The sequence below is a fragment of the Gossypium hirsutum genome, chromosome A07, assembly GCF_007990345.1.
Source record: "Gossypium hirsutum isolate 1008001.06 chromosome A07, Gossypium_hirsutum_v2.1, whole genome shotgun sequence".
NCBI lineage: Eukaryota > Viridiplantae > Streptophyta > Magnoliopsida > Malvales > Malvaceae > Gossypium > Gossypium hirsutum.
In genome coordinates this window covers 17,257,881-17,269,601 of record NC_053430.1, presented here as the reverse complement: position 1 = coordinate 17,269,601, position 11,721 = coordinate 17,257,881, and the positions used below count along the sequence as shown (strand labels likewise).

The following is an 11,721-nucleotide window of genomic DNA, read 5'->3' as shown; positions in this document are numbered from 1 at the left end:
CAGTCTTTAATGCACCATTCATGTATTAATTGGATTTTTGCAATGTTACTAATTGATGTGAATTTATTTCGAATAGTATATATTAACATTACATTATCACAATTAACTCTTACTTAAGTGAAACCGTTTGACCAGACTAATTTCAAGCTTTCAACAGCTTGTCTTCAACTTACTCATAAAATTAATTATGTTAAATTTATAATAATATATCTTTGAATAATATTATTTAAAATTTTCAAATATTTAATAATTTTATAAAATTAAATTTTAATCCATTAATATACATTATTTTTAATTGTTAAAATTGTATTACTTTTTTAAAACTTGTGCATCGCAGAGTGTGAAAATTAAGTATTTTAAATATTTAAATTTATGAATTATTAATATTATTCAAATAATATATTATAATTTTAAAATTATATCATATTTTTAAATATAAAAATAGAGATAAATAACACAACTGTCATATGTCATTGTCAATAAAAATATATATATATAGATCAGGCTAGATGATGTGGAGTAAGATTTTCATGTAAAATAGAAACAAATCTTAAGTGGGAGAGCTCGTTGCGTGACAAGTGGCAGGTCTTATTAATTGATATGTAAACCATTTATAATATTAAAATATTAATTAAGATCCACTATTAATCAATAAATAATAAATTTTTTTTATCTATTTTTGAAATTAATTTAATTTTATCATTTAAGTTTGAAATAAATTATATTAGTTATATTATTTTTCCTTTTGCGTTATTATAAATGAATATATCATTTTTAGTGACTATTTTTATAATCTGTAGGTTTTATTATTTGGTGGTCGAGTTTTATTTTATTTTTTATTTTTATAAAATTTTAAATTCTCATAGAATGAAAACCATTTTAATATCAACATATGAATTAATATATTATTAGTATCTAAGTTTAATTTTAATGTTCAACTTAATATTTGAATTTTCAATTTAATATTTAAGGATTTTTTGTCCTAAATTTTTTTTTCCTTTATCTTCATGAAGTTTTTATGTTTTTTTATTAAAATACATGTGCCAAAGGTCACATAATGTCATTTGGTTTAGGTATCAAATTGAACTTTGAAGCTAAACTCAAGTACCAACATTAAATTTTAAAGCTAAACTCAAATACCAAATTATACATTTATGTTCTAATTTCTTAATCATAATGTTAAAAAATTTCAGAAAACTCGTCCTTGGTAGACATAAAAACCCCAGTTATTGATATAGTATTTCCTTTTAATACTTGTCTCATGAAACAAAGCCCTACCAACGAGAAAAACATGAATTGATGGGGAGAAAAAAACATAAAGAAAATAAACAAAGAGAAGGAAGATGATGGGGGACATGATGGTCGAAGATGGGAAGCAAAATCATTAAGCATGACTCTATGGACTATGGAGAGCATGAGATTTGCAATTATGTGCCATCACACCCTGTTTTTTAATTACTATTTTCACCTTTCCCTATATTACCTCACTTTAATTTTCTATTTTTATTTTATTATCAATCTCTCTTTTTCTATAATTACTTTATAATCTTTTCCCCTGTTTTTATTTATTTTATTTAAGGATACTTGCTAAAATTAATTTATTATTTATAATAATTAATTAATTTTTACATTTCATGTAGTAAATGATAGTTAATATAATTTTTTTGGATAAATGACAATTAATAATCAATTAATACGTATTTTTAAATTAATTTCTAATTAAAGTAAAAGTATCATGGAAGGTCCTATGATAAAAATTTGATTGCATTTTACCTTTCTACTTAAAAAATTAGTAAATTAATCTTTGTATGGTCCTTCTATTAAAAATTTTATCAATTTCTATTGTTAAAAAACTTGTTCTTATACACCAACATGAGGTACATATAATATGTCATGTATCACTGTTTGACTATTTCATCAGTCACGCCAGTTTTTAACAATATAAATAGAAGAAATTTTTAATAAAAAAATCAATTTACTTTTTGATATAATGTACAAGATTAATTTATTATTTTTTTTAAATTGAGGGAACAAAATGTAATATACTCCTATCGTTGCATTTATTTACAATGTTGTTTAATTGTATTTTGGATGGTTAATTAAATATATTAATGCTTTGTTGTAAATCGATACATGCCATATTTTAAATTGTTTTCACATTAAAAAAATAAGAAAATAAATTCCCGAAATATGGAAAAGGAATGTAGTAAATCAAAAGGTGAAAATGTGGGAGGTTTGGAAGCCCTTTTCTATCTTTTCGTGATGCGGTGAAATCCAAGCAATCCAATCTGGTCCCCACTGCCGTCGTGATTTTATCATTTCTTAGACGAGAAATTAGTAAATATATTTATTGTACGTAATGTTTAAATAAATGTGACATTGATATTATGAAGTTTAAATATTTCAATTGCACTTTAAAAAATTACATTCACTTTTGTATTTTTCATTTCAACAAAATATGTAACACGAGAGATAACTTTTATATAACATGATGAGAGCATGACATTGCCAAAATGGCAATGCTTACCACTACTACAATACTACTCCATAATTAATCTCTTTTATAAATATTGATTTTTGTGATAATATTGTATAAATAAGTATCAATTCAATTAAGAAAATTTTAAAAATATTATTTCGTAATTAAAATAAATTATATTATTTGAGAATTTTTTTATTCTTTTTATTTTTAAGAAAACTATTAAAATTTTGCATGTGATAGAATTTAAACCTGGATTATTTACATCAACAAAACATTAATTTATATTTTTTTTGAAAAAAATCTGATTGGATTTAATAATATAAAATAAAACATAAACAGGATGGGGTTGAAAACCATTAACTAAAGAAAACTAAAGCCGAAAGCTAACGAAACTAACAAAACTAAAACAAAAAAAAACCCACTACAAAACGCAGGCCTAAAACTAACGAAACTGGCCCAATCTCATCCGGTTTCAACTAAATTAAAACAGAAATAAAATCTTACCTTATCTTTTCCCAGTCAAATCAACAGCTAGATTCCAACAGGGTCTGTCATTTCCATCACCGACCAGCCATTTAATGATAGCAGTTTTTCAAAAAGAGACTTTTAATTTTCTCTACTCTCTCTTTCACCAAAACGTTTCCATCTTCCTCTCTTCAATCTGGATGCCTTGGTCTATAGATCTGCAGTTCTTGATGAATGGATTCAGAGATTCCTCTCACCGGGTAATAACTCTCTCTTCTCTTAAGGGCTTCCTTCGTAATAACATGAGTGATCATATTTTCTGCTTTAGGGACAAAATGAAACTCAATCTCCTGGAATCTGTGTTTTATGCTTTGAATGTCTCTGATGATTGCTCCAAGGGCCTATTTATCTGTTTTTGTACTTTGACATTTTCTAATAACAGTTTTTAAGTCTCCCACAACATCCATTTTGTTAAATCCCATAAAAATTCCTAATTTTACTGCCTGTAATCCTGCATGTGCCTTTGTTGTGAACGGAGTTGCTATCTCCGAGTGAATGACCGCCTTTGATGCTAAAATCTCCCCTTCCTTGTTTCGTACAAGTAAGCCCATAGCCGATCTAGAAGATTGACGGTCAAAGGCTGCATCAAAATAAACTGTGACTTTTGATCTTCAACAAATCTAGTGAATGATTCCATTAGCCTGAAAGGTATGTTTTCCTTCTTTTGTTGCATCTAACTCTGTGATATAGCTTCAAACTTGCATCGCTATTTCTCTTCCTGTTACATGTTTCCTTTCATATACTAAGCAGTTCCTATTTGACCAGATTGACCAGAGACCACAACAGAAATGTCAGATCTGTTCGTTAGTACATTGACGGAAGACTCAAGTAAGCCAGTCCCACATATTTTCAAAACTGTGGACTAATACACAAGATAGGTTTAACTGATTCCAAACCATAATCGTTGTAGGACATTGTTGAAAGACATGGCTACTATCCTCTTCACGCTGAAGATAACGGGGGCACTGATCATTCTCCACAACTCTCGTGTCTGAGATTAACAAAGGATCAAATAAAGTTCCAAGAGATTCTCCATACTGTTATTTTAATTTTTAAGGGGATGTATAAATTCCATAGTTTCTTGTAAAAGTTTTTAGTTTCGGCATGTATAATATAACTACTAGGATCCAAGTTAGACTTCTGTAATAGTTTATAGGCGCTTCTGACTGAAAAATCCCCGGATAGTTCCCTTCGCCATACTTGAAAATCTTCATGCGCCGTCTCTGCCAATGGGAATCTGCATGATTTTTTTTGCTACGTCCAAACAAAAGGTATTCATCACAACCTCTACTTTCCAGCTTCTAGTCGTAGCATCTACTAAATCAGAAACTAACTTAATGTTTTCATTGTTGTCCCGATTTTGTACTCGATCTGCTTTATTTCCTGAAATCCATAAATCGTTCCAAACGAAAATCTGATCACCTCTCCCAACCCTCCAGCATTGACCTTTTTCAAAGAGTCCTCTTGCTGCCCAGATATTTTTCCAGGTAAGCGAATGTAAATTTCCAAGCCGCGCATTAAAGAAATCTGAGTTTGGATAATATTTTGCCTTTAAAACACGAGCTAATAATGAACTTGGATAATTAATAAGACGCCACCTCTGCTTCACTAATAACGCTATATTAAACTTTGCAAGATTTCGAAAACCAAGCCCTCCGTCTTCTTTTAATAAGCATAGATCCTTCCAGGTACAACAATGAATACCCTTCTTATTCCGACTTTTTTGCCACCAAAACTTGGCTATAATACCCTTCAATTCAGCACATAAAGACTTGGGAAGTAGAAAGCAAGCCATCGTATAGGTTGGAATGGATTGGAGTACAACATTTATAAAAATTTCTTTTCCTCCTTGAGAAAGATGCCTTATACTTTAGTTGTCAATACGTTTTTTAAACCCGTCTTTCAAATTTTGAAATGATGTTTTCTGGCTTTTTCCCACCATATTAGGGAGCCCTAGGTAGCGTTCTAGATCAGTTGATCTTCGTACTCCAAGTGTCCTTGAAACTGCTGTCCTTTCCCCCTATTGAGTATTTGTATTAAAAAATACTGTAAATTTATCATAATTAACACATTAGCCTAAACTCAGCTCGTATTCTTCCAAAATTTATTTTAATGATTGTGCTCCCTTTTAAATAGCTTCTGCAAATAAGATACAGTCGTCTGCAAAGAGTAGATGTGAGATAGCTGGTTGTCTTCGACTGGTTTTAACTCCTTTAAGTATGTTCCCTTCATTTGCAAGCCGCATAAGACTGGAGAGGCCTTATCCACAAAATAAAAATAAAAACGGACTTAAAGGATCTCTTTGTCTAAGACCTCTAGTTGGTTGGAAAGTTTCACCAATTTTTCCATTAAAAACCACTGAATATGATACTGTAGAGACACTTCATTAGTGAGTCAACCCATTCTGATTCAAATCCCATTTTCTTCATTATTCCCCCACAAAATGCCATTCAACTCTATCATATGCCTTACTCATATCTAATTTCACAGCTATAAGCCCTTTTCTTCTTATCCTCTTGTGTTTTAAAGTGTGCAGAATTTCATAAGCTAGTAACACATTATCAAAAATCAACCTCCCTGGAACAAAAGCACTTTGTGCTACATCTATACATTTACTAATTACTGTCCGAAGCCGATTAGCTATGACCTTGGCTATCAATTTATAAAGCATATTACATAAACTGATTGGTCTAAATTGAGTAATAATGGAAGGATTTAAAATTTTCGGAATCAGCACAATATTTGTTTTGTTAATAGAGTGTAATTCCATACCTTCGTTTAGTCTTTTAAGGCAGTAATCAGAAACATCCTCTCCAATTATCGACCAACATTTTTGGTAGAATAAAGCTGGGAATTCACCATTTCCTGATGCCTTTATAGGACCTTTATAGGACCCAGTTCTGATAAAGTTTTTCTAATTTCCTCCTTAGTGTAGCTGGCTTTTAATCTATAATTATCTTCCTCAGAAATGCAACACTCAATTCCCGTCATTATTTTATCATAGTTTCATTGTCTTGCTACTGAAAATAGCTTCTGAAAGTACGATCTGGCAATTTCTTCCATCTCTTTAACCTCTTTTGTCTCCCTACCATCTTCAAACTGCATTTTGTGAATATAATTCCTCTTTCTTTTTTGTGTTGCTTGCTTATGAAAAAACGCAGTATTTTTGTCTCTAAGTTTCAACCAGTTTATACGAGGCCTTTGTTCCCAGTAGCATTCATCCTTCTCTCTCTCAAAATTCAGTTGAATCTTTGTGTCTATAAACTCTGCCAGATTTTCATCATTCCTATTAGATTCAAGTAGCATTGTCAACTTTGAATTTAGAACCTCTTTTTTCTTTTTCCTACTTTGTCGAATTTGGCTAGCCCATCTCTCTAAGCCTCGCTTCATATTTTTTAACTTGCTCAACAAATCTCTTGTGGACTTTTCCCAAATATACCTGACCTCTTCAAAAAATGTTTCCTCCAAAACCCACCAAGCTTCAAACTTGAAATTTTTGTTGATCTGGCTTCTAACTTTATGCGTAGTATTTATGAGTAATGGACAATGATCTGAAAAAGAATAAGGAATGTATTAAATCAAAAAATCTGGAAATAAGGATATCCATTCCTTTGTTGCTACTCCCCTATCCAATCTTTCTTGAATGTTTGTTTCTGGCAGATTTCCCCTTTCCCAAGTAAACCAATTCCCCGAATAACCCACATCAACCAAATTTCAATCTTCAAGCACCTTACGAAAAGCTTCCATCCTTCTCTCTTCATGAGGTAGGTCACCTTTCTTTTCAAAGCCATCTAAAATTTCATTAAAATCTCCATAAACCAACCATGGATGCTCACCATTATTGCATAATTGCCTTAACAGATTCCATGATTCATCCCTATCATGTGTGTAAGGAGAACCATAGAAACCTGTAAATCTCTATTTCTTCTTATCACCTGAATCCTCGATAATCACATCTATATGACGATTTGAAAAACTTTGAAGTATTATAGTAACATTCCCTCGCCATGCTAAACATAATCCTCCTCTAGAACCAATCGAATCCACATCAATACCATAATGAAAACCACAAATCCGTATTACTTTTTCCATCTGACTCCTATTAATTTTCATCTTCATAAAGAAGACCAGTTGGGGATGTTGTACCTTCAGCAAATGCCGAAGTCTACGAACTGTCCGTGGATTCCCCAATCCATGGACATTCCAACTTAAGATTTTTATTGCGCCCGGTCGGCTTGCCTTTTGGCAGCCGTCGATGATAATTGAGAAACTTCTGACATCCTCTATTTCTAAGTACCCCAATATTGCTTTTTTCAATCTCACCTCTAGCTCTCTTTTTCCCCTCCTCACCTATGACCACATCATCCTCCAGGTTATAATTCATAGCAGTTTGCACTTGACCAATTAATAATTTTTCCTTACCTTTACATAACGAAGACATTTTTCCTTCTAGATTGAATCCTATTTTCCAACCCCCATCTATTACTTTCTTGAGAATTACCACTTTTGTTGAAACCGCCCATTACTCTTTTTGTAATAACCCGAAATTCACGGGCACCGAAAAAGTGAGTTATAGGGCCTCCGTCTTAGTGAAATAAGTTCGAAAATAATTATTAAAAATATTTATGAGCCTAGTGGTGTGTCTAATTAGGATCTAATTAGGTGAATTTAGCTTAATTTAGAGTAAGTAATAAAAAGGATTAAATTGAATAAAGGGTAAAAGTTTAATTATAAAGCAATAGAAAATAAAAAGGATTAAAATGGCAATTAAGCCATTGACTACAAATGAGGCAGCATATTGGTGAAATAAAATCAAAGATTTTTTTTAGGTTTTATATATTATAATGATTATTATTATGGTTTTATATTAAATTATTATAATTATTAATTAACATTATGGTTTTATATTAGATTATTATTATTAGCATTATTATTAAATAAATTAAATAGAAGACAATTGTATGGTAATAAAATATACATGTGTAAGAATTGTATTGGTACAATTGTAATTTAAATATTTAATTACTTATAATTTAAGTATAAAGATATTTTATAATTATTAATTGTATTAATTAAATCATGAGATTTTTATTTGATAAGCAAATTAGATAATGACATTTGTAATAATATAAATATGTACACTTTTTATATAATTATTAATTTACTTAATATTAAAGTAAAAGATATTTTAATATATGATATTAATATTATATTATGTTAATAAAATAATAAAGTATAAAAAGAATTAAGGAAACAAAGAAACAAAACAAAAGAAACAGAAATGAAGCAGGGAACAAAACGAAAACAGGGGAAGAAAAAGGGAAAGAAAATAAAAAGGGAAATTGGGATTTTAAAGCTTCAAGTTTAATTGGTAAGCTTAATTAAGTCATTTTCTCTTAATTTTGATATTTTAGAAGCTTTAAAACAAGTTTTGATGAAATTAAGTTGATAATTTAAGAGTTTATATGTTTCCAAATATGGCTCATGTTGGATAAATTATGGAATTAGGGATTTAATTGAATAAATTCTAAGTTAGAATTGATTAAGGGATTAAATTGTAAACTAGGCTATAAGTTTTATGTTGAAGGGACTAAATTGAAGAAATTTCGAAATTAGGGAAATATGCTGGAAATTTTATAGTTAAATATAAGTTTAGACAAAATTTGAATAGAAAAAGAGAGTGAATTGGATTAAGAAAATAATTAAGTTTAGTTAGGATTAAATTGGGAAAAAGGTAGGAATTGTTTAGAAATTTAATTATTTATTATAATTAATGCTGTAAATAATAATATAAATTACTATTATTTTCGTAGCAAACAAAGAACCTGAAACGTCAGCATCGAAAGGAAAGGAGAAAGTCATCGAGGACTAAAACGGGAGAATTACGGTGTGTATTACTATAATTCAAATTTTAATTATTATTGATTGCTGAAATTTTAATTGTTATGTATGATAAGTAAGACTTGAGGTAAGTATATGATTATTTGAAAAGTGTATTGATTGAAAATTAATAAATAAATGGTGACAATTGTATGGTGTTGATGGTATACACTTGTGTGAAAATTAATTTGTATATGAATTAAGATAATAGATATTTGAATTGAATGAGTATTGAAAATTTTTGTGTAAATTAAATTGAAATTAGAAAAAGTAAAATAATACCCTATTAACTTGTCGGACTAGATTTGATACAAATAGCATGCCATTGGATTTGTGATGTGATGAGGAGATTGTAGTTCGGCCGAGAAGATGTTTCTGTTATTATATACTTCGATTTATCCGGAAGAGGCACTTAATGCCTTACTGGTGTGTTATGGAGGATTTAAAATATTCTGGGTGTGTTTGGGTTGGACATTCTGGTGTGTTTGGGTGGAAATCCGCGTATCTGTCATAGTCCGAGCTTTGTTAATAGGGTAAATAATTGAAATGAAATTTTGAAAATGAGATTATTTGTTTTAGCACTATTGAAAAGTACAAGAAAGAATGTATGAACTAAATTATGAATTGAGTTAGTATGAGAAAAATGAATTATGAATTTAAGATTTATGAAGTAAAATAATTATATATAAAAGTAGTTTAAATAATTATAAAATTTATGGTTGATGTTTGTAATTTATTAATGTTAAATAGTCTTGATTTATAGTAATACCACTGAGTATATCCATACTCAGCGTACGGTTGTTTCCGTGCGCAGGTTAGTAGAAGTCAAGTGTCCCGACTCAGCATCCAGAACAATCCCGACTCCAACACAAACTTGGTGATGTATATTTTTCTTTTGGGTAAAGGTGGCATGTACATAGGTGCTGTTTAGTCACTTGAATATGTATATTACTTTGAGTAGTGAAGGATGAATTATAAGATTTAGATGGTTAAATGAAATGGTAACGAAAGTACATGATATTTTGATACATGAACATTAAGTTGTTAAATGAATGAAGTTTATAATCAAATTTGAATGATGCTATGATAGTTATTAATTTAAAATTATGTTAATGATATAAATATTAGTTATATGAATGTGAAACATTGGTGTTGGTGATTTTGGTTTGAATTTGCAGGAGGTTTAGGTAAAAATAAGCAGAAATGTTGCCGAAATTTTTTATAAAAAAAAAATTTAGAATACTCGAACAAGTCCCGTTCTACTTTTAATACGTGTTTGAACTTCGAGAGTCCTAGATAGGGATTTTAATTATTATATTATACTATGAAAGTTATATTAATTGTAAATTATTCGTAAGTTGTCTGATATGTCCGGTAATGCCTCATAACCTCATTCCGGCGACGGTTTGGGGTTAGGGGGTGTTACACTTTCCTCTCATAACCAGACGCTGTTCATTGCTTAGGCTCTCCTTGACTGTGCTTGCAAAGATAAATCCATCCTATCTCAGCAGGTTCTAACCCTAACATCATCTTAGCTTCACAAAAGGAATCATTATGACCTAATCGGCCACAAAAGAAGCCAAATAGAGATAGTCTTTCATACTTAAATCTGACATAATAGCATTTGCCACAGAACATAATTTGCTTCTTCCTCTTAAGAGGGCGTCGAATATCAATTTGGACCCGTATTCTCATAAAATTTCTATGTTCTTGCCCCAAACTTGAGCCATCATATTCCATAAAATTTCCCAATTTCATAGCCAGATTTTCAAAATAATATCCTATGGAAACATCGTGAACTTGTTCCCAGAAATGAGTTAAGATTAAAGGAACTTTTAAAAGATCCCCTCCCCATTGTAACTTATATAAAATCAATGGATGATTGTTGAACATCCAAGGTGATCCCTTTAAAACTCTTTCCATATCCATAATATGAAAAAATTGAAATAAATCCCTTTTTCCCCCCAAATCTCTAATTTGAATACCCCTAACTGGATGCCATAAATTAGCCATAGTGCTTTTCATTGCTGGAAAGTGAATAATGCTGGATGTTAGAAAACACCCCACCAATCTGAGAGCTCATTCTTCCCTTTCTATATTTGGATCCACTTGTACTTGCAAAACTGTTTCTTCTTCATAGAGAGTTAACCCTGCAAAATATGTTTCCATGGTTGCAAGAGTATAGCCAATAGTGTGGGAAGACAATTACTAAAGCTATTAAGAATATTGAAAATATGACTGCCGTCAACAGAGAAGACACAAAAAAACCTAAAGACTCGCCAAAGAGGTCAGACAGTAACGTGCTAGGGTAGCAGACTAATTGTCAATATGGAGGATTTTTTTTGTTTCCTTACATCAATTTACGTTTTAAATGTATTATGCATACTTTGTTATCTGTTGGGTCCCAACCCCTATTTTAACAAATCAATAAGTATTAATATAAGGATAGCCTTGTCTTTTTATATAAAATCTAGAAAAAATTCATGCTTATGATAGGATTTAAACCCAAAACATTTGACATATAATCTCCTAATTTGACCATTTCAACTAAAGTAATATTTGGTTTTTACATCAATTCTTAATAAATATAGTATATAATGATTTTTACTCACATTGTGGCTATGCCATAATCTTATTAATAATGTCATTGATTAATTTAGCATCATAACCTAACTCGATACCAATTCAAGAAAAATAACAATGCCATGATAAACAATTGAAATGCATTTACCTATTTAAATTTATTTACTTACTATTTAATCTATATTTTTATTTTAATTTCAAAATATTGCATTTGTATTATTATTAATTTTAAAATTTACATTTGTTTATTA

The 11,721-nt window shown here is 30.0% G+C and overlaps 1 long non-coding RNA gene across 8 annotated transcripts; it reads left to right on the top strand.

Annotated features, from left to right (window-relative positions):
* Positions 1-2,978: 2,978 nt before the first annotated feature.
* On the top strand, positions 2,979-10,056 carry LOC107938258 (uncharacterized). 8 transcript variants are annotated; one of them, XR_005930427.1, is made up of 7 exons: positions 2,979-3,207; positions 3,554-3,655; positions 3,773-3,835; positions 3,918-4,278; positions 4,447-4,494; positions 8,821-8,894; positions 9,702-10,056. It is a non-coding gene; the product is annotated as an uncharacterized lncRNA (long non-coding RNA). The 8 variants fall into 8 exon arrangements; XR_005930426.1 differs by lacking the exon at positions 4,447-4,494 and having other exon boundaries at positions 2,980-3,207; positions 9,702-9,944; XR_005930425.1 differs by lacking the exons at positions 8,821-8,894; positions 9,702-10,056 and adding an exon at positions 4,696-4,961 and having other exon boundaries at positions 2,980-3,207.
* The last annotated feature ends 1,665 nt before the right edge of the window (positions 10,057-11,721 follow it).